The sequence below is a fragment of the Phascolarctos cinereus genome, unplaced genomic scaffold (assembly GCF_003287225.1).
Source record: "Phascolarctos cinereus isolate Bilbo 61053 unplaced genomic scaffold, phaCin_HiC Scaffold_1;HRSCAF=81, whole genome shotgun sequence".
In the NCBI taxonomy this organism is placed as follows: Eukaryota; Metazoa; Chordata; class Mammalia; order Diprotodontia; family Phascolarctidae; genus Phascolarctos; species Phascolarctos cinereus.
The window spans coordinates 137725372-137746507 of NW_027555514.1; the positions used below are offsets into that span (position 1 = coordinate 137725372).

Below are 21136 nucleotides of genomic sequence, written 5' to 3' on the forward strand. Positions count from 1 at the left end.
CAGTAACCACTTAGATTTATTGAACAAACACGAATGTGGAGTAGATTGTAGTATGAGAAGACTAATATTTATTATCTATTCGGAATGTGTCAAAACCAGGACCTTTCCTTTATTCTGAGGCAGATAAAGGGACTTGGAGACTTTTAAGGAATATTAGCTAAGAAGACCTCCAGCTACCTCTGAATTAACAAAATAATCGTGGGTAGAGTTCCATATGTATCCTGGACTGCCTGTAGTGCACTTCTTGGTCATTCTTGCTGTTTTTAATCTACATTCCCCATCCAAACTCTACCTACCCACCAATTTTCTCCTTTGAGTGATGGCTAACATTCCAATAAGACTGTATAAGGAATTAAACCTAATTCTTAGAAAGATCATAACTTTAGATCTAGATTGGGTCATGTATTTAAGTCCTGTTTTTATAGAAGAGGAAACTGAGGGGCAGCTAGGTGGTACAGTGGATAGAGCATCAGCACTTAAGTCAGAAGCGCCTGATGCTTACTAGCTGTGTGACCCTGGACAAGTCACTTAAACCTATTGCTTCCAAAAAGAAAAAAAAAGAAAGAAAAAGAAAAAAGAAAAGGAAAAGAAAAGAAAAGAAAAAATAGAAGGGAAAACTAAGTCCAAAGGAGATAAGGGAATTTATGCAAGGTCACATGGAAAATAATTTGTAGATCCATGAGTTCAAACCTACAAAATTGAGGCCTTCTTCAACTATTCAATAATGCATCTGTAGGCTATGATGAATCATGTACCAGAAGACCTGGGCTCCTGATTACACCAGTTGCTATGGGGCTAAAGGTAAGACTTTTGTATAACACTAGGGGAAAGGGAAGATAACACAGAGGAAGCTGTTTCTCCCCCACCCCACTCCTATCCACCAGAATCCCTAGCCAAGGTAGGTTACACATTCAGGTAACAGAGACTTTTATATAAGCTAGAGAGTATCTCTGCCCACTCTCCTATATAATGAAACACAAAGAAGCATGTCCCGGGAAGCAGTCTCTGGATGCCATATTCTGGAAATAGAGCTAACACTGTTGAATTCTCAGACTGAATTTAGTGTCTCCCTGGCTATATCATGAGCCACTACATAGAAGTTCTGGAAAGCAGAGAGTCTCTATTTGGAATGCAGGCCACCTCAAATGGGATGATGCCTTGACAAGTTCCTAAAATGTCAGATCTTCCCTACTTCTATAGTCACTATCCCTTAGGAATTTGATGTGTAAATAATCTGAAAGAATTGACTGAAAAGGATTGTGAGCAGTAATAATAACTCTTTGGAGATAAAGATCTTAGAAGAAATGCAAAACTAAAAAAAAAACTTTGTGTCTATAGTACTAAATTCCAGTGCTGAACACAGAATAATGACCTGGAATTCGTCTTCTAGGAATGTATAGTCTAGAAGCAATTGCTAAGTAAACTCAGTGATTTGTTATTGTGAGAATTACTTTTATGAAGTTCTTGACATGATAAATGCCATCATGCTCAAAACCTCCATTTAACTCTGTAACTTACTCTGTAGGTCAAACAGAACTTGCATTTTGCCCTCTAGGTCCTGTAATAAATGTCCTTTACCCCAGTAATACAAATCTAAATAATGATATAAGGATGGCCTAATAGTTTAAGACAAAAATAAAAGTGATTTTATAATAGTTAAAGACAAAAGAAGTGATGTCACAGAGCAGTCTATGATTAACTGCCAATTGAATTGAAGGAACATTAATCGCTGTAGCAATTGTGGAGAGGGTGAGATCACTTCTGGCTGCATTGGTTAGGAAGAAACAGTGAACAGGGAATTAGGATGCATGGGTTCTGGTCTAGGAACTGCTACTCACTGGCTTATGTCATTGGGCAAGTGAATTCAATTCAACTCAATAAGTGTCAATACTATGTCAAGTATACTTTACGTGGTGTTCTTTGTTTTTCAAGGACACGTGATTTAATTGGGATAGGAACCTATCTAGTGAAGAAACTTCCTGTATCAAAACAGGTGGTACTTCTTCCACTATTTATAGTGTTAAGCCTAGCCTAGAGGCACTGAGATGTTAATGTATTTGGCTTTGTAATATCACAACCAGTATCCATATGTGAGAGACAGGATATGAGCTCAGGTTTTCCTGATTCTAAGGCTAACTTTCTACCCACTAAATTATGTTGTCTCTTACGCTGCTAGGTGTTGGGGAGCACAAAGATAAAACAAACAAGTCTCTGACCTGGAGGCACTTATAATCTAGTAGAAGGGAAGAGGATGAATAAAATAAATATAGAAATAAAATTTAACTGTTACTAGGGTGAGTTAATCAAGACTTTACTCCAAAGTACAAAGAGCTCTGGCTGTCCTTTTGGATCTCTAAAACTCAGGAATAACAATCTAGTGACTTGGATGGATAGTTGAGATTTTGAAGAGAATAAATTGTTGGTGTCTCATGAGTCCTATATCATGGCCCAACTCATTCCTATGGTATGACCATCCTCAATCTTTTGAATGGCTCCAGGCTGCCAATTTCAGGGGTCCTGTCTTTCCCATTTTATGGGACTCTCAAGTTCCCATGGTCGTACTATTTATATGCCACCTCCCTCCATTCTGCAATTCTAGGTGTAGGGGAGGTATATCAGAGAATCCTGCACCAAAGTAGTTCAGCTAATTCTTTTCCTGGAGGGACTGTATACAACCCTTCAACTAAATTTCTCTTAAGTCACAGCTATAGCTTTGTAAATGTGAAAATTATAATGGCATAAACACACAAAAGAGGAATACTGTAATAGAAATTTGAGAAGAAAGACATCACACATAGCTTGAAGTAGCATAAGGGAAGGTTTCATGGAATAGTTGTGACCAGATCTGGGCCTTGAGGGAAGGGAAAGCTGACAATACTAAAAAATGTCAGAGAATAGCCTTCCCAGGAAGGTGTATTGCTGTCTGCAAAGGCTAGGATAATATCAGGAATAGTGAATAAATAGTGCAATTTAGCTGTAAGGCAGGTTAGTATGAGGAATATGATATTTAATCTCTCTAGGTCTCAGTTTCTTCATGATTATAGTGAAGGTAAAGGCAGCTAAGTAGTAGTGCAGTAATGCAGTACATAAATCACTTGTCCTGGAGTCATGAAGACCTGAGTTCAAATGTGGCCTCAGATACTTACTAGTTGTATGACCCTGGGCAAGTCACTTAATGCTGTTTTCCTCAGTTTTCTCATCTGTAAAATGAGCCAGAGAAGGAAATGGCACACTTCTCCAGTATTCTTGCCAAAAAAAAAAACCCAAAAAACCCCAAATGTGTCAGACATGACTGAAATCAGTGAATAACAGCAATGAAAAATGAGGTCGCTATATTAAATTATCTTCAAGAGCTAACATGATAGGATTTTATGAGAATCACTGTGATACAACTGAAGGAACATTGGATTTTGAGTCAGGACCAGGATAAAATTCGACACATTCTTTGTATGATCTTGGAAAAATCACTTAACCTATTTTCTTCTATTAAATGAGGGAGTTATATTAGGTTTATGTAAGGTAACTTCTAGCTTAAAAAATGTTGTACTATAATTATGGGAGAGAAAAATCATTTTAGGCATTCTAAGAGTAATAGGAAAAGTAGGCCATATTGGCCTTGAATGCCTGAAGTAGTGTGAGATGCTTATTCCCTGGGTACCGGTTCTGACATGATTATAAGGTATGAGGCCCTTACATAATGGTAGCTAAAATAAAATCTTTTCACTCTGTGTGGGGTATATATGCAATTTGGAACATCAGGCATTAGTGGAAACTGAGTCCCCTGTTATTCTTTTCATGGTACCCTTCACTGTAGAAACTAATAAATTGATTAACAATCTGTCAGGCAACAGCCAGCATAGGGTGATTACAATGGGACTGAACAGCCCTGCTTCCACCTTTGGAGTCCCTAATGATAGCCTGTGAGGATTCTGTTGCTAGGAAACTGACAGCAGTGCTTACCACATAGGTGAGGCTTTAACATCAGGGTATAACCCTCTAGGTCCCACTGTGAGTCTTCGTGGGATTGGCAAGATGATTATTTTTCTTAAAATGCTCACTAACATTTGAGTGTTCGGATATGAATTTTAAAAAGCACATTCTCACAAACTAAGAGCCAGTGCCCTTCAGGTGCTGAACATTCACCCACCTCCACCCAGCACCTCTGCTCCCTTGTAGAAACAGACAATAAAGGACATGTGGCACAATTCTCAAGATGACTCACTGTATGTAGGAACTGCTGTATGATGTGCCCCAGTGTCCTTCCTTGGGAAGCAGTTATGTGACTGGACTGGGACAACTATAAGCAATTTACTCCATGCCTGGCATGCAATGTTGGAATGGTTGAAAACAAGCTACAAGGCTGAAGTTTGCTATTTTGTACTGATGCCCACAAGCCCCCTGATCAAAGCTTCCCATTTTGCCTCAACATTACATATTCAGGGGCAGGCCCCATGAATGGAATATGATTGGACAAGACATTTTAATGCTCATTCTTTCCACATCCCACTCTAAATATAATGTTATAACCAGAGTCCCTAGGTAAGACAGCATGGTAACAGAACACTTAACTAAAGTGTGACATTTTTCTTGTCTTCTTGACAAAACACTTCATAAAATACCACAGGAATCCCACAAGTGAAATATGAAATAAATGATAGTAATTCAAACCAAGGAGTGAATATTTTAAATGAAATAAACTGGGAAACAAGACAAGACAGGAAGAAAAAGTGAATATTTTCCTAAAATAATTCTTAAGGCAAGATCATTTGCAAACAAATTTAGGAGATTTTTGTGATATTTTCCTCAGAGATTCTGGCAATCAGTGACTTTCTGTATTCCATCTCATCACTCAAAGAACTAATTTTTCCAAAAAGTTGTATCCAAGTCCTTGGTTATTATCATTTTGACTGATTTCTTGCAATTAAGAATTGAGAGAAATTGAATTGTGAATGCATATTGCAATGAGTTTTGAAAAGTGCAGAAACATCCAATCAAAGTACACATATTATGATGTTCAAAAAATTTATATTTAAAAAAGATATTTTATATAAGAATAGCAAAAACAAAAGCAGCAGTGCTAACAATTAAAGACGATACTCCTTGGTACCTTAAGGAATGAATAAGATTGTTAACATCAGACTATAATGGCATTAAAGTTTTCATTTGCTAAATGGTTTCCCTGAAAATATTATATACAGTCCCCACATGTAAAAATTGACTGTACCACATATTTGGAGGAAAATTACTTTTGTCTCATACCATTTAGCCACATGAACAGGTATTGTCATGTCTTAATAGAGAAATCACATCAGTCTAATGCAATAATCTGCCACAGGGTTCACTTCAAAAGGTGGGTTTCACCATTTTGAGTTTCTTTTCAAAAGAACATAAGAGTCCCAAAGGTCTGCTGTCTTAGACTATTATATATATGTACATACACAACACCACCTCATTCAACAACTTTCTTGTTATTGACTGGTTTCTAGATAGTAAAAATCAAGAGAAGCAATATTATTATGAAATAATAAATGACATGATGTTACATAAGTATAGGCTAGATTTTGGTGAAATATTTAAAATATTTTATAATTTTAAAAAATGTCAATTGTTGAATTCTGTAACAAAAGTCAAAAAGGGGCAAAAACATGTTTCTCAGCTACTGCTGCTTTCATCTAAAGTGCACCAATGGGAAAATAATTTTGAGCTTTTTCACTCAACTTGGAGGAGAGCTGGGATTGTCTTGAACCAGAGTTTGCTTTTGAATGTGATATTGGGGGTGACTGAAGTGTGATTGGGGGGTGATACTTTCATCATCGTTTCCTCTACCATTAACTGCCACTCAACCCTACCACCACCCCACCTAAACCCATTGCTATGTATGTTTTGAATTGACAGGTAGGCATTGTGATGACAGAAAAGAAGTCAAAATACTGATTAATCAATAAAACAGGCTGTTTGGTGCCAATTCTGGTTTGTCCTTCATGTGACAGAAGATGGTAGTGGATTTGGAGGTTGCCAATAGCATATTACTCAGAAGTCATAATGAAATCTGGCCCTCAGGGAAATTTCCAGAGTTCTAATTTCACGTTAGTCTTAGATGGCTCATAAGTTTTCTAGCAGATTTGCTCCTGCAAGCTCATTCTTATTTGCTACTATGGAAATTACTTTTATTCATTAATATTTTATTTCTTGAAGTATGTGCATAAGACATTGCTATAACTTTTTCCCTTTTAGTTAGCATGTGATGAATAAAATATTTGCCCCATCTTTAGTTTCATCTTTGACTGAATCTCTCATAGTAGAATTACTTTGCATTTTTTCTTAACTCAAGACTTCCTTTTTATAGTATGATTTAAATTCTCTAACAAGTTGCTTTATAATTGTCGATCTTTTTTTATGTTTCAAGTGTGCTTTATCCTGGTATTCTTAATGCTTACACCTCAGACTTGCAGGGGAATGAAAAACATGAATATGACCCTATATTTTAATAAAATCTTCTCAATAGAGCAATTTCATATGTCATAGTGACTTGAACTCACTGACTTCCAAGGGAGGTTCGTGAATAGAAAAAAATAGAAATTTATAGAGGGAAATTAGTATCTTATTCAATGTAAGTAAGGAGAGATATAACTTAGAAACAGCCAACATACTTTACAGAAGCAAAGAAAATGCAAAAAAAAAAATTATGATCACCTTTTAAATCAGTTTTTATAACGATGAAATATAAATTGGTACTTTAAAACATGATATATTATTAAATCAATTTTCCTCTGAAGGGATATAAATAAAATAGTTGTTTGTGTTTTTTTTTCAACTTTGTAGAATGTGTTATTTTTTGATGTTCTCCTAAGATAGTTAAACTCATTTTTGACAAGTTTCATTCTGATGACACTGAGGAAAAACATAGAGTACATAAGAAGCATGAAATTCAGCTTCCTTGTTTATTTGCTTTAAAATTTACTTCAATCAATCAAGGGGCATTCACTAAGTACCTACTGTGTGCTAGGTAGTGCTTTAAGCACTACAGAAACAAATACAAAAAATGAAGCAAATTCTAGTCTTAAAGAATTTACATTTTACCTGGGGAGACTATATGAAGAGGACACATTTAAATACACTTAAGATTGCTAAATACAAGGTATTTAGAGAGGGAAAGCACTAGCAGATGAAAGCAAGAAGGACTTTAGGTAGAAGAGGTCACTTGAAGTGTTTCTTGAGGCAAGAGAGGGATTCTATGAGGGAGAGGGGAGTAGGGAGTGCCTTGTAGTCAGGGCTGAAGTCAGTTCAAGGGCACTCAGAAGATGTATATAGACTTATATGAGGAACACAGAGATCAGTTTGGCAACATTGACGAAAACACAAAGGGAAGTAATGTACAATCAGACTACAAATATAAGTTGAGTTCAAGTTGTGAAGGACTTAAAAATCTGAACAGTGAAGTATATATTTTATCCTGGGAGCCAGTGGAGTTTATTAAGTAGGGGAGTGACCAGTTCAGATTTATGCTTTAGAAAAATCACTTTGACAACAATGTGGAAGATGGACTGGAATGGGGAGATAATTCATTATTTGTTAAGGACTGGTTAGATGTTCAGCTTTGTCCTGAAAGCCTAAAGTCATTATGCTAAGTGGAATGTTTTGACACAATAATAAACAAAGTGCTTGCTTAAGAAATCTTCAAAGTCCTACCCGTCAGTCTCTTGTACCCTTCTCATCTTCCCTCAAATACTCTATGTCTTGTCTATCATATGGATTCTAGTGAGCTATAAGGAGTATATACCAGGCGAGGTGATAGTGCTGATAGAGGAGATAGGTTTTTTATTCTCTCATGTTACCTTTTAACTTGTCCCATATGGTTTTCTCCCCTAATAATATAACTGCATCAATATAGGAAGCCTGTTTCAATAACACACACACACACACACACACACACACACACACACAATATAGAAAGCCCTTCCCAAATGAAAAAAAATCATGAATTCTTAGAAATAATAAGACAAATATTGCATTAAAAATTATCCTATTGAGAAGATTTAAAAATGAAAATATTCAAATGATTATTGATGTAATTGAGCTTGACTGCATCAGATAGGAGTTTCCCCATGTTCTTCTCTATTGCTTATGAAATTTTCTTGAATAATATTAATTTGAACTCTGTTACATTTTACTCTTCTCCAAATCCATTTTCTTATTTTTATCTTTCCAAAGCCTCTTCATGCAATCATTTGCCAAATGAATAAGTTCTTGTAAAGGGTAAACTCATTGAAGATCACGGAGCAAGATTGTTCAGTAATGAAAGAAAAAATTCTTTATTCTTTTCTTCATTTGTTCTTGCTAAGCATTAGAAGACAGTTTTTTGAGTTTCCAGGATATGATTTGATACTATATGATAGCTGTATTCTCCATGTGCTTTGTAGATATTAATCCTATAATATAGCCCTATAGATTTATTTCTTTTCTTTCTTTTTTGTTTGTGTGTTTGTAATCAATTACTTAGGTCAGCTCCATAACATTTCTACTTCCTGGATTTCTGGGTCGAGAAACTTCTGTAGTTTCTGCTGGTGAAGTTTTGAAATTATAAGACATAGTAAGTAGTGCCTGTAATGTTTTTGTCTTTACAAATACCACATGAATAATTATTATATCATTTCATCTTTTTTTAATAGACTTTTATACTTTTAACTTTATTAGGGATAAAAAGATGTCCTAGTCAGGAGTATGGAACCTGCAGCCTTAAGGCCACATTTGGCCCTCTAGGTCCTCAAGTATGGCCCTTTGACTGAATCCAAATTTCATACACCTTTAAAAGAGACAAAAGGCTTTTGGAAAATTGTAGAAAGAATAGATCACTTTCAGACAAAGGTGGGATGAGAGAAGGCTTCACAAAGGAGGTGGGATTAAATCTGGACCCTTAACAAAGAGAAGAATTTCAGCAAGTGCTTCAGTCATAGAGGATAACCTCTGGAAAACATGGAGATGGGAATATACAGAACAGGATTTAATATGGTATTACAGTTTTAACCAGAATCTATAGCACAGGAAAGCAAATGGAGTAAAATAAAACTGGCAAAGTAGATGCAGACCAGATAGTAAGGGATCTTATATGTCAGGCTAATTTCCTGTAAGGCAATAAAAAGACAATGAAAGTTTCTGAGTAGGGCAGTAACATAAATCTGTGGATTAGAAACATTATTTTAGCAGCTGTATTAACAATGAGTAGGAGAATGGAAACACTGGAAGATTTTGTATTGATTCAGGAAGAAAGAGATGAGAGCTTGAGTGGAGATAGAGGGCATAAAAGATATAGGGTCTTGAGGTAGAAGAGATCATTCTCTCTACCCTACTCATAGTTTATTTTTTGTCAAGGAAAGTGAAGTCCAAAGAGATCTAGCCTACATTACTTCCTCTTGTGCTTCAAAAACAAAGGAGTGCACTTTGGTTAATTTTCATGTGTAATTTCTTTGCTGAATTAAATTTAGGGATATGGGCTCACCAAGGGAATTTTCATTATAACTTTAAAATTTCTTTATGGAATAAAACATTACTGGGAAATAAATGCTACAAAATTGCTGAGCAAAGGTCTGTTTTATGTCATTTTAATCTGGATGTAGGGCATTGCTCACAAAGAAATATTTTTTTCCTTAATAAGATTAGATTTTAATTCTCATAGAATGATTATGAATGTGTTGAGGACTCTCAGAATGATTGAATAGGTGCAAATTATATGTTTTGATTGCTATGGATATTGAAAAATATTCAATGTGTTGGCAATAACACCAACAGTTTGTAACCTAATACTTGTAAGATTTTTATTGGACTTCAGACAAAACAAGTGTTTCATCTTTTATTTATTAGAGTCTTGCCTTGGTATATATTTTACTTTGTGTAAAACTTTTAGTACGCTCAATATACATCCAGATTAATTTACATGAAAAGACAATATTATTTAAACAGAGCTCAATGAAGGTTTCTGAGTGCATACAGAGGAGAGGGGGAGTCCTCAAATGTGAATCAATCAATGGCACTCCTACGCTTTTACTGTTTGAGCTACACTTCCAGTAATGATGTAGGATGCCTTCTTGTGGAAATCCAAGAAGGAAACAAGTGCTCATGTGTACTGAGTGCCTGCATGCGTTGCTTGTTCTTATAGTTCCATATGCCTAAGTTCTTGTCATCAGCACAATTCAAAATAAAATTTTCCCCCAGAATGAAAGAAAACGCCACTTAACCAATTATCGTGGGTCATAAAGGGTCATAAAGCACATGCCAATGATAACATCTCACATCTTAATAGTTTTGTTTCTGGATCTAGACACCAAAATAAGGCCTGCTTTTCTACTTGTTTTTTTTTTTAGTCTCACATGCTGTAGCTTCAGAGATACAGGAATTAGAATTTTCTGGGGCATATGAAATGCACTCAACCACATCCTCATGCTCTCAGAGCTCATAATTCTGTTTTGGCTACTACCCATATGTTCACTGTCTGATCTTTAGAACAGCTGGCATTTAAAGTGCCATCCTGATTTGGCTGCACCATGCATACCCATTCTCTGTGTCCTGTGAAAGTCTTCACACAGTAGCCAGTTTGCATTTCCCACATTTTTATAGTTTTGTCCAGGGAGGCAGGTATTGTATAATTTCCAATAGACATGATGGCTACTGAAGAGACATTGTGATCATGGCCATGCATGGTTCTGATGCACTCAAAACTCTGGAAATCACATAGTTTAATGGTCATATCAGAAGAACAGGAAGTCAAAAGCTTGCCACTGTGATCTAAGGAAACATCCTATACAGAATCTACATGTCCCTTAAGCATTTGTTCAAAATCTCCTGTTTTATAATCCCTCACCATTATTGTAGCATCTTTAGAAGTTTAGAACATAACACTAAAATCTGGGGGGGAAATGACATGAGTGACCAGACTTCTATATCCACTCATTGTGTACTTTTCTGGAAGTTAAGGAATCCATTCTTTTGAGTGTCATTTCTGATCAGAGATATATCTGATGTAAATTCGTCTTTTGCTTCATTTAGCTTTGATTCTAATTCTTTAATCTTCTTTTGTAATCTGATCACTGATGTCCATTTCCATCCCCCCAAAAGGCTAGCATATTTCTTTTCTAACTCTTAATTCATATCTAATTCAGCTTCTTTTTAAAAAATTAAATATGCCTCTTCATAGCCATTTGAGTGGAGATAATCTTTTATAGCTCAATTTCTAGCCATTACCTGGAATGGGCTGCCTTGATAGGTAAGTGAGTTCTCTGTCATGGGAAGTCATAAAACAAAGGCTGGATACCGTATGTCTGGTATGATGTAGAGGGAATTCTTTTTCAGGTATGGATTGTACTAGATGGGCACTGAGGTCCCCTCCAACTCTGAAATTCTGTGATTAGTTCATCTCTTTGTCTTTGTGACGGCAACATCATGGCTGTGACATCAAGTTTTCTGATACAGCAGCAATTACCTCCTTTCTTAAGGGAGTCAGGAAGCTTTACAATCCCTCATTTGGGACTCAAATATGCCACAAAATGGCATCCACTATTGGGAAAATAGTTCTTCACAGGTGAGAACCTACTGTAAACAGGAGGTATCCAACAAGGAAGTTTCATTTCACCATGTGCCAGGCACTGTATTTATCCTTGGCGATGCCAAAAAAGGAAACAAGGTCCCTGCTCTCAAGACTACATATCCAGAGAACCTGCTATGGAGGCCTTGGTATGACTTCTTCTATCTTTCACTCCCATCAACTGGTAGGAGAGGAGAAGAGGGGAGGTCTTGGTTTAGCATATTTTGCCTTTGGTCTTGGGCAATTATGTTCTCAATGGGATGTTTATATAGGTTGTCCTTTCAAAAAAAAAAAGCTTGTCTTATTGTACAAAAAAAATCAACAAACATCAAAGAAAAAGATGTCACCCTGTGAAAGAGGAAGGTTCTGGAGAAAGTCAAACTTTGAAGCACCTGATTTATAAACTTAAACCTTAACTATTGCTATTTACCAGTCAGAGAAATTTGAACTATGGAGACTTATGGTGGTTTGTGTTCCACTTGACATATTTACTAGCGGAGAGTTTTTTCTTTGATTCAATTGGCACATGTTAATTATCTATGGACATAGTTATTATTGTCAAAATGTATCTATATTCTAGCCAATCTGTAGTACTCAATTATTTTATTCACACACTGCCTATGTTTTCCACACCCATGTCTTTATTCACAATATTACCCTCATCTGGACTATTCCTTCCTGAAGTATTTTTCTACATGTTGAAATCCTGTATGTTCTTCTAAGCCCAGATCAAATGTAATGTTCTTCATTGCTCTCTTTCCCCAATCAGAATAAATAAATTTCCCCCCTAAATCCCCTTTCTGATCAATTAACAATATACTAAGCAAATATTACATGAAACTCTATTCATTTGTTATGGTTAGATGGCAAAAATGTTAGAATTTCTACCCTCAAGGAGCTTGCATTCTATCAGAGGAAAGAACATGGGCATATACCAGTATATTTAGGTCTACTTTTGGAAATGGACGAACAATTACTACATGTATGCTGGGTTCTCCTCATTCTAAGTATAGCGCTCTTTACCCTACATGACACTTCCTCCTAATGATGAATAAATGAATGAACAGAAATACATAAAAGAGAAAAAAACAAAGAATGCTATACTTTTACTTACCTTCTTAATTTGTATGGCTCTTTTCTCACTGGTCAGACTATAAACTCTCCTTTAGATTATAAGCTTCTTGAGGAAAGGGCCTTTTTTTGTCTTTTTTTTTGTGCGTAATATAATAGGCATTTGATGAATTCTTGATGACTTTACCTTCTTCCTCAAGGGTAAGTACTTTATATTCTTTATTGCTCATGCCTCATTGATAATCTTATCACGCATTTCTTGTTCAATTCTTGAGATTCACATGAATCCACATATGCCATTAAATGGGTAGTATTTCTTGGTGCTTACTCTTATCTATCTAAGTAGTTAGACCACTGAATTGTTGTGGGCACCTCAATGAAACTCTGAGCTATGCCGTGCAGCAATATCTAAGACAGACAAGTCATAGCAGAGGATTCTGACAAAAAAAAAAAGGGGGGAACAGCTAGATGGCACAGTGGATAGAGCACAGGCCCTGAAGTCAGGAGGACCTGAGTTGAAAGCCAAACACTTGACACTTACTAGCTGTGTGACCCTGGGTAAGTCACTTAGCCCCAATTGCCTGAAAAAAAAATCCACTGGAGAAAGAAATGGTGAGCCACTGTAGTATCTTTGCCAAAACACAAAACAAAACAAAACAAAACAAAGAAACATGGACAGTATGGAGGACAGAAAGGGTTGAAGTTCTATCATCCATGGGGTCACAAGGAGTCAGACATAACAACAACAAAATCTAGCTAGTTAGCTCTATTTTCTGTTTCCTCCCTCCTTTTTCTGTTGTTAAAAAAAAAAAAACTTTAAATTATGGTTTTGATACACTCAGAAAGTGATAGCTGCATTTTTAATTGATTTCCTTGAGCATTATTTTTTAATGTACCAAAGCCTGAGACCTCTCCCTAACCTTAGCTAGCCCCATTAGCACTTTTCTAGAAGTACCAATCAGAGGTGTAAATTCAGAATCCCCAGTCACCTTCATTGTTGTGTTCCCCTTGCCACAAGGAAAGACCCAGAACAAAGGACTAGACATTTTCCTGAGTGATGGAGACATTTTGGTTGCAAGGACATTGTTTATTTCCTAAGAGGGTAGTTTTAACCTCCATTCTTTCTCACCTCTGCCCCACAACTCTTCCAGTGCAGTAGAACAAAAGTTGCCCTGGCAACAGTCTGAAGTCTATTCTGGATTGATTATAATAGTATTCTGAGAGGCAACAAGGAAAAATGGAATAGGAGCAGGAAGATCTGGGTTCAGATCTCACCTTTGAAACTGACCATGTGACGCTGGGCAAGTCTCTTAACCTCTTGGTGCACTAGGTAACTCCCTCAGACTCTAAATTGGAGAGCAGGTATTGATTCTGAATGGTGGAGGGAGTTTCTCACTGTGATTTCTTTATATCAGTGAAAACATAGATATTGTCCAAAAAAAAGTAGTTTATGTTGAAAAATTCCACTAAAATGATATCAGATTGTTTATTTTATTTGTGATATGGAGAAGACTTTAAATTCCTCAAGGCCATTCCATCTGAGAATAAACTCTAGCATGAATAGCAAATTGAAAAGGCATAATGCTGTCTATTATCTGGAGCACTTAGCAATAGACTGTGTCATACAACAGACCTAAATTGTAAATAACCACAGAAGGTTGACCACAAAAGATCAATTTTTTCAGTCACTACATCTCACAAAACACATCCGTGAAAACAGAGGATTAAATTTGAATCAGTGGAGGGAGTGAGTATCCAAGACAATGAAATCATAGACCCTTGAAATATCAATGTATAATTACATTGCCAAGAATACAATCCGTTCACACTTACATGTTGTATATGGATGAGGGGGAGTAATAATTAAGGTGAATGTTCATTTTTCACAGGCATAATTTTCCACTAATATATGCATTAGTACATTCCCTTATTACCATGCCTGAATATGCATCCTTATTGCTTCAGCAATATGCAGGGGACAGCAATTTTTTTCATGTTTTGGAAATAAAATATTTTGATGATATCCTCAAGTTTACCTAGGGTTTTGATTACCTCTTCTAAAATTTATTATTATTTTAATCACCAAAGCATTTATCTTTGTGGTACCTGTCTTCATGTCAAAAAAGCAATAAAAACATTAAAAATTTTTAGAAGAGTAAGACTTTCTAAACCACTGAAAAATTCTATTTAGTGGTTCTGTGTTCCTGTATTCCAAGGAATTTATACATCCTAGGGATACTTAAATTTATACATTTAGGCAGTCATCTCTAAAGTTTATAATTATGCTAATAATGATGATGATGATTTTCTTTTCTTTTTTTTTTAGGCAATTGGGGTTAAGTGACTTGCCCAGGGACACACAGCTAGTAAGTGTCAAGTGTTTGGTCTGAGGCTGGATTTGAACTCAGGTAGTCCTGACTTCAGGGCCAGTGCTCTATCCACTGCAGATGATGATTATTTTCAATCTTGAATTTTTATCAGTTTGAGTAGCATCCAGTATATAAAATTCAACACCTCCACAACTTGTAGAACTGTATTAGAAAATTTCCTAAGGCAACTGAGAGATTAATTGATTTTTCCACATCTCACAACTTTTATGTGCCATAGGTAAGGTTGGAACTCATGTTTTCCTGACTCTTGAACCCAAAGCCAGCCCAGTATCCACTACATATCCACTGTAATTTTCCTGCTTAGAGTAGGTAATAAATACACATTTCTTGAATTGAATGGACTATGATTTTGTTTTAAATGAATATATTAATTTGCTAATTCTTTAACTAGACAACTAGGTAGTACATTGTGGAGATAGTGCTAGAATTGAGCCAGGAAGAACAAATAGCAACAACAACAACAACAACAATTAACATTTATATAGCACTTATTGGGTGTGAGCACTGTGCTAACCTTTTGCAATTACTGTCTCATTTGAGCCTTACAACAACCCTGGGAAGTAGATGCTATTATTATCCCCATTTTAATGAATGAGGAAACTGAGGCAAAGAAAGGTTCAGTGACTTACCCCAGGTCACATAGCTAGTAAGTATCTGAGGCTGGTTTTGAACTCAGATCTTCCTGACTCCAGGTCCAGTGCTCTGACACTTAGAAGTTTTATGACCCTGGGCAAGTTAGGTGAACTCTATATGGCTCAGTTTCCCCATTTGTAAACTGGGAATAATAATAGCACCTATTTTTCAGGGTTTCCATGGTGATCAAAGGGGATAAAATGTAAATCACTTTGCATACATTAAAATACTATATAAATAGTAGTAGTAGCAGTAGTAGTAACAGCAGTAGTAATAGTAGTTCACTTCGTTGTTCATCTTGAATTTCAATAATGGTGGTACTCTTGGTAGTTCTAGTAGTAGACACTAATAACATTTGGAGCATGGATATCCATCCTAAATCTTAAGCCTTCCTAAGTTTTTTGGAGCACAAGGAAGTAGAATACTAAATTGAATTACTTTCAGTGTATAGAATGTCCCATCCTGAAAAAGGCTCCATATTTCCTTGGTAACTGTGAAGTTTTGGGCTAAAATGTTTGATTCAGGAAGTCCATGTAGATACAGCCTTATAAATAATGCCTTAGAAGTTTGAAAGAGTTGATGATACAGTCTGATTCACAAATGATGGTAGTTTAGAAAGTTAAAGAATGCCTCAATAATCCTTCTTCCCACCAAAGGAAAAAAAATAAAACCAAACAAGGCTTATGTCCAAAACAAGTGAGATAAGAACACTTTAATTTCCTTTGAACCAGTCTCTGAAAGAGATTATTTGCTATTAAGATACAGAGCAACTAATTATTTCGATCAGTTGTTTGTAAATACAATAAACTGATTAAATATGTCAAGCTATAGTGGATGGAGGGCTGGACTGAGTTGTATAAACCCAAATTCAAATCTTTACTTTGGTACTTAATAATTTTGTTTCCTTAATTTAGCCACTAGTCTTTACAAACCTCAGTTTCCTCATCTGAAAATATAGATAAAATGGCTGTACTGAGAGTCAGAGGGGCATACCTGAAGAGAGAGAGAGGGCCTTTGATTCAGAAAGAACAGGGTTCAAGTTCTTCTTTCATGCATTTTTATTTATGAGTAGAAGTATTTATGAGTATTTTATTTATGAGTAAAAATTTTCATCTCTAAGTGCCCAGAGGAAAACTATTAATCTATAAATGCAGGAACCATTCTGAATTTGTAGAGAGAATCTTCTCAATGGAAATACCTTTCTAATTATTTCATTGGTGGAGAAGAGACAGGGCGACAAGGCTGTGGAGTAGCCACATCACCAGGACGTTATGAGGTTCAAGTGAGATAATCTATTCAGAATACTTTCTACTACATGAATGTCATTTCCCCCCAAGCAATTTAGGCAAGATAAACAACTGCCCTGAGATTCATTGTTAGTGATTAATTTTTTTAAAAAAATGTGTTTGGGTAGAATGCGAAAGAAAATTCAGCAGAATGTTTTATTTCTTTCATCCCATCATATTCATTTTACCAGCTTGTAATTCATTATCCATCTACAAACATACAAAGCAGATATTTTATTAAAATTCTTGACTATCTTATGAGATATGTGTAATAAAAAAAAGCGATCAGAAAAATTGAAATGATTTTTTTTTTCAATTTAACAATGTATCTAGGCATACTGTCAACCAAGTAACCCCTTGATGAGGAAATTTGGCTGCAGTGATTTCTGTGATCGCAGGAGGGTGTTTATAATTTACTAATTCTGTCTAAACAAATTAATGGATTTTAATTGAAAAAAATGTTTGATGTCCCCTTTGCTACAGACAATGTAATCTGACAGCCTTGTGACTATAAATGTGAAGCAAATTCCTAATGAAGTTAACTTACTTATGAAGCTGCTTAGAAAAGGGGCATAAATCAATTTCTCTAGCCAAAAAGACAGGATAGTCCTGGGCATCCATTTTCTCATCAATAGTTCTGATAGAGTTCTGTTGTGGCTGGTTAATGAAGGAGAGGCTATATGTTTCCAGCAACCTAGAACACTTTCCATTTCTGTCTCCTTTTCCTTGTAATAAGCCTTAAGAGTCCTAAACAGAATCAAGTCAAAGAAATGAAGAGGGAAGAAAAGAATAGAGAAAAAAAAAGGTGTAGGGAGAAGAGGGGAAATGAGACAGAAGCACAGTAATGGACCAGTGAGAAGAGCTGCCTTTACTTTAATGGAGGTCTATATTTTCAGATGTGTCCAGGAGACAGGAATAATAATGGCTATATTCAAGTTGCTGCCTCTACGCTATGCAGGCCACGTACAGCATGTACCTGCCCCTGTTACCACACAGTCTCAAGGGCGTATTTTTCTTCCCATAAATAACTAAACATGCTGAGAAAATCTCATTGCCTTGTCTTGTTTGTTACCAAACATTAATTTTTCATTCAAGTAAACTACACTCTATTCCTTATCTTATTTAGAGTACATGACCCAAATTCTTGCTTGTTTGCACTGCTGAAATAAATGATTCACAGAATGCATACATATGTATTTTAGAATAATAGTAACCATATGTTGAGTCAAGTTAAATTTCTCTATTTTTTTCTTTTTTTTTTTCTGATTGTCAGCATATAGTCAGAATTGCCCCATGTAAGACATGCCCAAATGGTTCAAGATAAATGGTATTGAGGTTAGATCATATATACCTACAGTGAGCAGCAGTATGGTACAATAGAAAGACTACAAGATTTTCAGACAGAAGTCATGGCTCCAAATTCTGGGTCTGCCATTAAATAGCTGTGTGAACTTTTTCATCATATCTCCCCTCTTTGGTCCTCAGTTTCCTTATCTGTAAGGCCACTTTAGCTCTAAGTTTTTAATGCCATGAGATTAATTGATAATTAGGGGACAGAATCACACCTAAGAATTCCTGCACTTGGGTCAAGTGGATTTGGAGGCAGAGTTTGTGCGGATTCAGAAAATATTCCTATCATACAATTGCTATGAGTGAGAAGGTAGCTTCCAGAGAATCTGTCTTGCACCAAGTCAAAGATTACAAAGGAAGGAGGATTCTGGAGAGAAATGCCATAGTAGTGGGATCCTGGAAGTGTTGAACTGCCTCTGATCTTTCTGACATGTGTTGTGAGCTCAGGGAGGATCACTAAATGTATTACTGCTATGGAAGTCACAAAAGAGAGGAAGGATTCTCTGCAGATATTGACAATCAGGGAAAAGTCCTAGTTGTCCTCTATTAGTTATCTTTACAACCTTTCAGGGTTATGAGAACTGAAGATAAAAAAGTGTGATCTACGTTTTACATGTTTGGCATAGTACTTTTGGTACATTGTGATATCACAAGGACAAGTGTTAAAACAGCTTCCATGTCTAAGCAAAGAAAACTGCTTACACATTGGTCTGTTATGGTGTGGGGATAGATGGATAATTGGTTCCAGCCACACGTGTAGTTATTGTGGGTACTTTAGGGTTGGAGCACTCATGGCTGTGATAGAAACAGATGTCCCATAGATATTACCTGTCATTCCATGTGTCTTTGTGGAATACACAATCTCAACATGTACACCTTTATGATTGCAGTTGCAAAAGTGTTCCTTTAGACAAAGTTCTAACCCAGTGAATTTACTCTGGAGAAGGGCTGAAACAGTTCAAATTCTATTATTTGTAAAGTTACCTGCTGTTTGCTTTCATTATTTTTGCTACACACATTTTAGTTGTATTTAAATAGTTTAGGCAACCTAAGAACAAATATATAAGTAAAGATGCAGTAAAAAAGGAATTGCTTGATATTCATAAAGTCACTATATCTCAAGCACAGCAGCAAAACAAAAAACCCACGTATTGAACTTTTTTTAGATTTTTTGCTTTTCTGATTTTTTTTGATACTTGCCTAACATGCATGTGCTGTAAAAATAGTTAAAAGGAAAATAACTTGAGATGATGGTTAGCTTTGTTTAATGTCTTATGAAATTTTCATGAACAATCCAAGCATAATTGTTAAGAACATGTGTATTAAATTGATGTTAAGTGGAATAAAAGTTTTATGAATTGAAAAAAAAAGTGTGATCTAATGGCTTCAAGCATCAACCTCTACTCTATACCTGATTGTTAAGGACATTTTCATATACTTTCTTTCTGAGGCTCTCACTTGTTTAATTCTGTTTTCCATTTTCTCCAATAGAAAGTAAGCTCCTTGAAGCTATGAATTATTTTCTTTTTATCTCCAGTGAACAGAATAGTTCTTGGGGGCACTTAGGTGACATTTAATATGTGTCTGTTGATTGCTTGATACTTCAAGGATCTATTATTTTGTCACTAATCTGTTTAGTCTATGGTTTTTTGAGTGGCTGTGGGCAGAAAGAAAAAAAATCTATAGAAAATCTTATGATAATGATTCTCTTCAAGTTCAATTAGTCTAGACTTCAGGTGAGAGATAATAATGAAAGAATCGTGAATTTAGAGCTAGAAAAGGCCTTAGAGGCAATCAATTCCAAAACCTTTCTTCTATAGTGAAGGAAACTGAGGCCACAAAATGTTAAACTGAGATCATGGTCATATGACTAATAAGTACATAAAGGGTATTGAACTAAGGTCATCTTGACTTCATGCCCAACACTCCACCCCTTCCATCATACTAGTAACCTTCCTAGCTTGATGATTTCACCAAACAGGCAAGTGACAAGGGGATGCAGAAGGATGCTTGTGAAGGGCCTCCTTCTCCCTCCCCTTTCCTGGTTCAACATAAGAAGGTCTCAGGCTACAATCTGAGAATGCTAAATATCCAGTGCTATTTCAAAATTTGTACAACAACAGAAACTACTGAATCCTTGGGGTGTTTATTGAAATCTTCTTAGTTATAAAAGTGATGAATGTGTTCAGTTTTTTCAGTCATGTCCAACTCTTCATGATCCCGTTGGGGGTTTTCTTGGCAAAGATACTGGATTTGTCACTTTCTTCTCCAGCTCATTTTACAGATGAGGGACTGAGGATTTAGTGACTTGCCCAGAGTCAAACAGCTATTAAGTGTTTGAGGCCAGATTTGAATTCAGGAAGAGGAGTCTTCCTCACTTTAGGCCCTGCACACTCTATAAGCTGAATCACATATAGAGGGGCAAATTCCAAGTCTGGCCTTAGCATTACAAAATTGATTAAATTTCCTTTATGTTCCCATGGCTTATTTGGCATTCTTAGATTGAGGCCTGAGACCTTCTTGTGTTGAATCAGAAAAGGAGAGGGAGAAGGAAGACCTTTACAAGCATCCTTCAGCATCCCTTCGACACTTGTCTCAGTTTGATTAAATCATTAATTAAAATACACACTGGCTGGCTCCACTCTGATTGACAGTACTGTCAGTTAGCAAAATTGGTAGAAGGAAGTTGCATACATGGGTTTCTCTCCTTGCCATAGATTCTTCATTTTGATGTTTTATCACTATGTCTAATACTCTATATGTACAACTTTGCCACATATCACCCTGCCCAGCACCTACTAATTCTTCTGCAAAGTTAGAATGTTCTGAAA

The 21136-nt window shown here is 36.0% G+C and overlaps 1 pseudogene; it reads right to left on the reverse strand.

Moving 5' to 3' along the window:
• Positions 1-10030: 10030 nt before the first annotated feature.
• LOC110206936 (platelet-activating factor acetylhydrolase IB subunit alpha-like) lies at positions 10031-11432 on the reverse strand (annotated as a pseudogene).
• Between the last annotated feature and the right edge of the window lie 9704 nt (positions 11433-21136).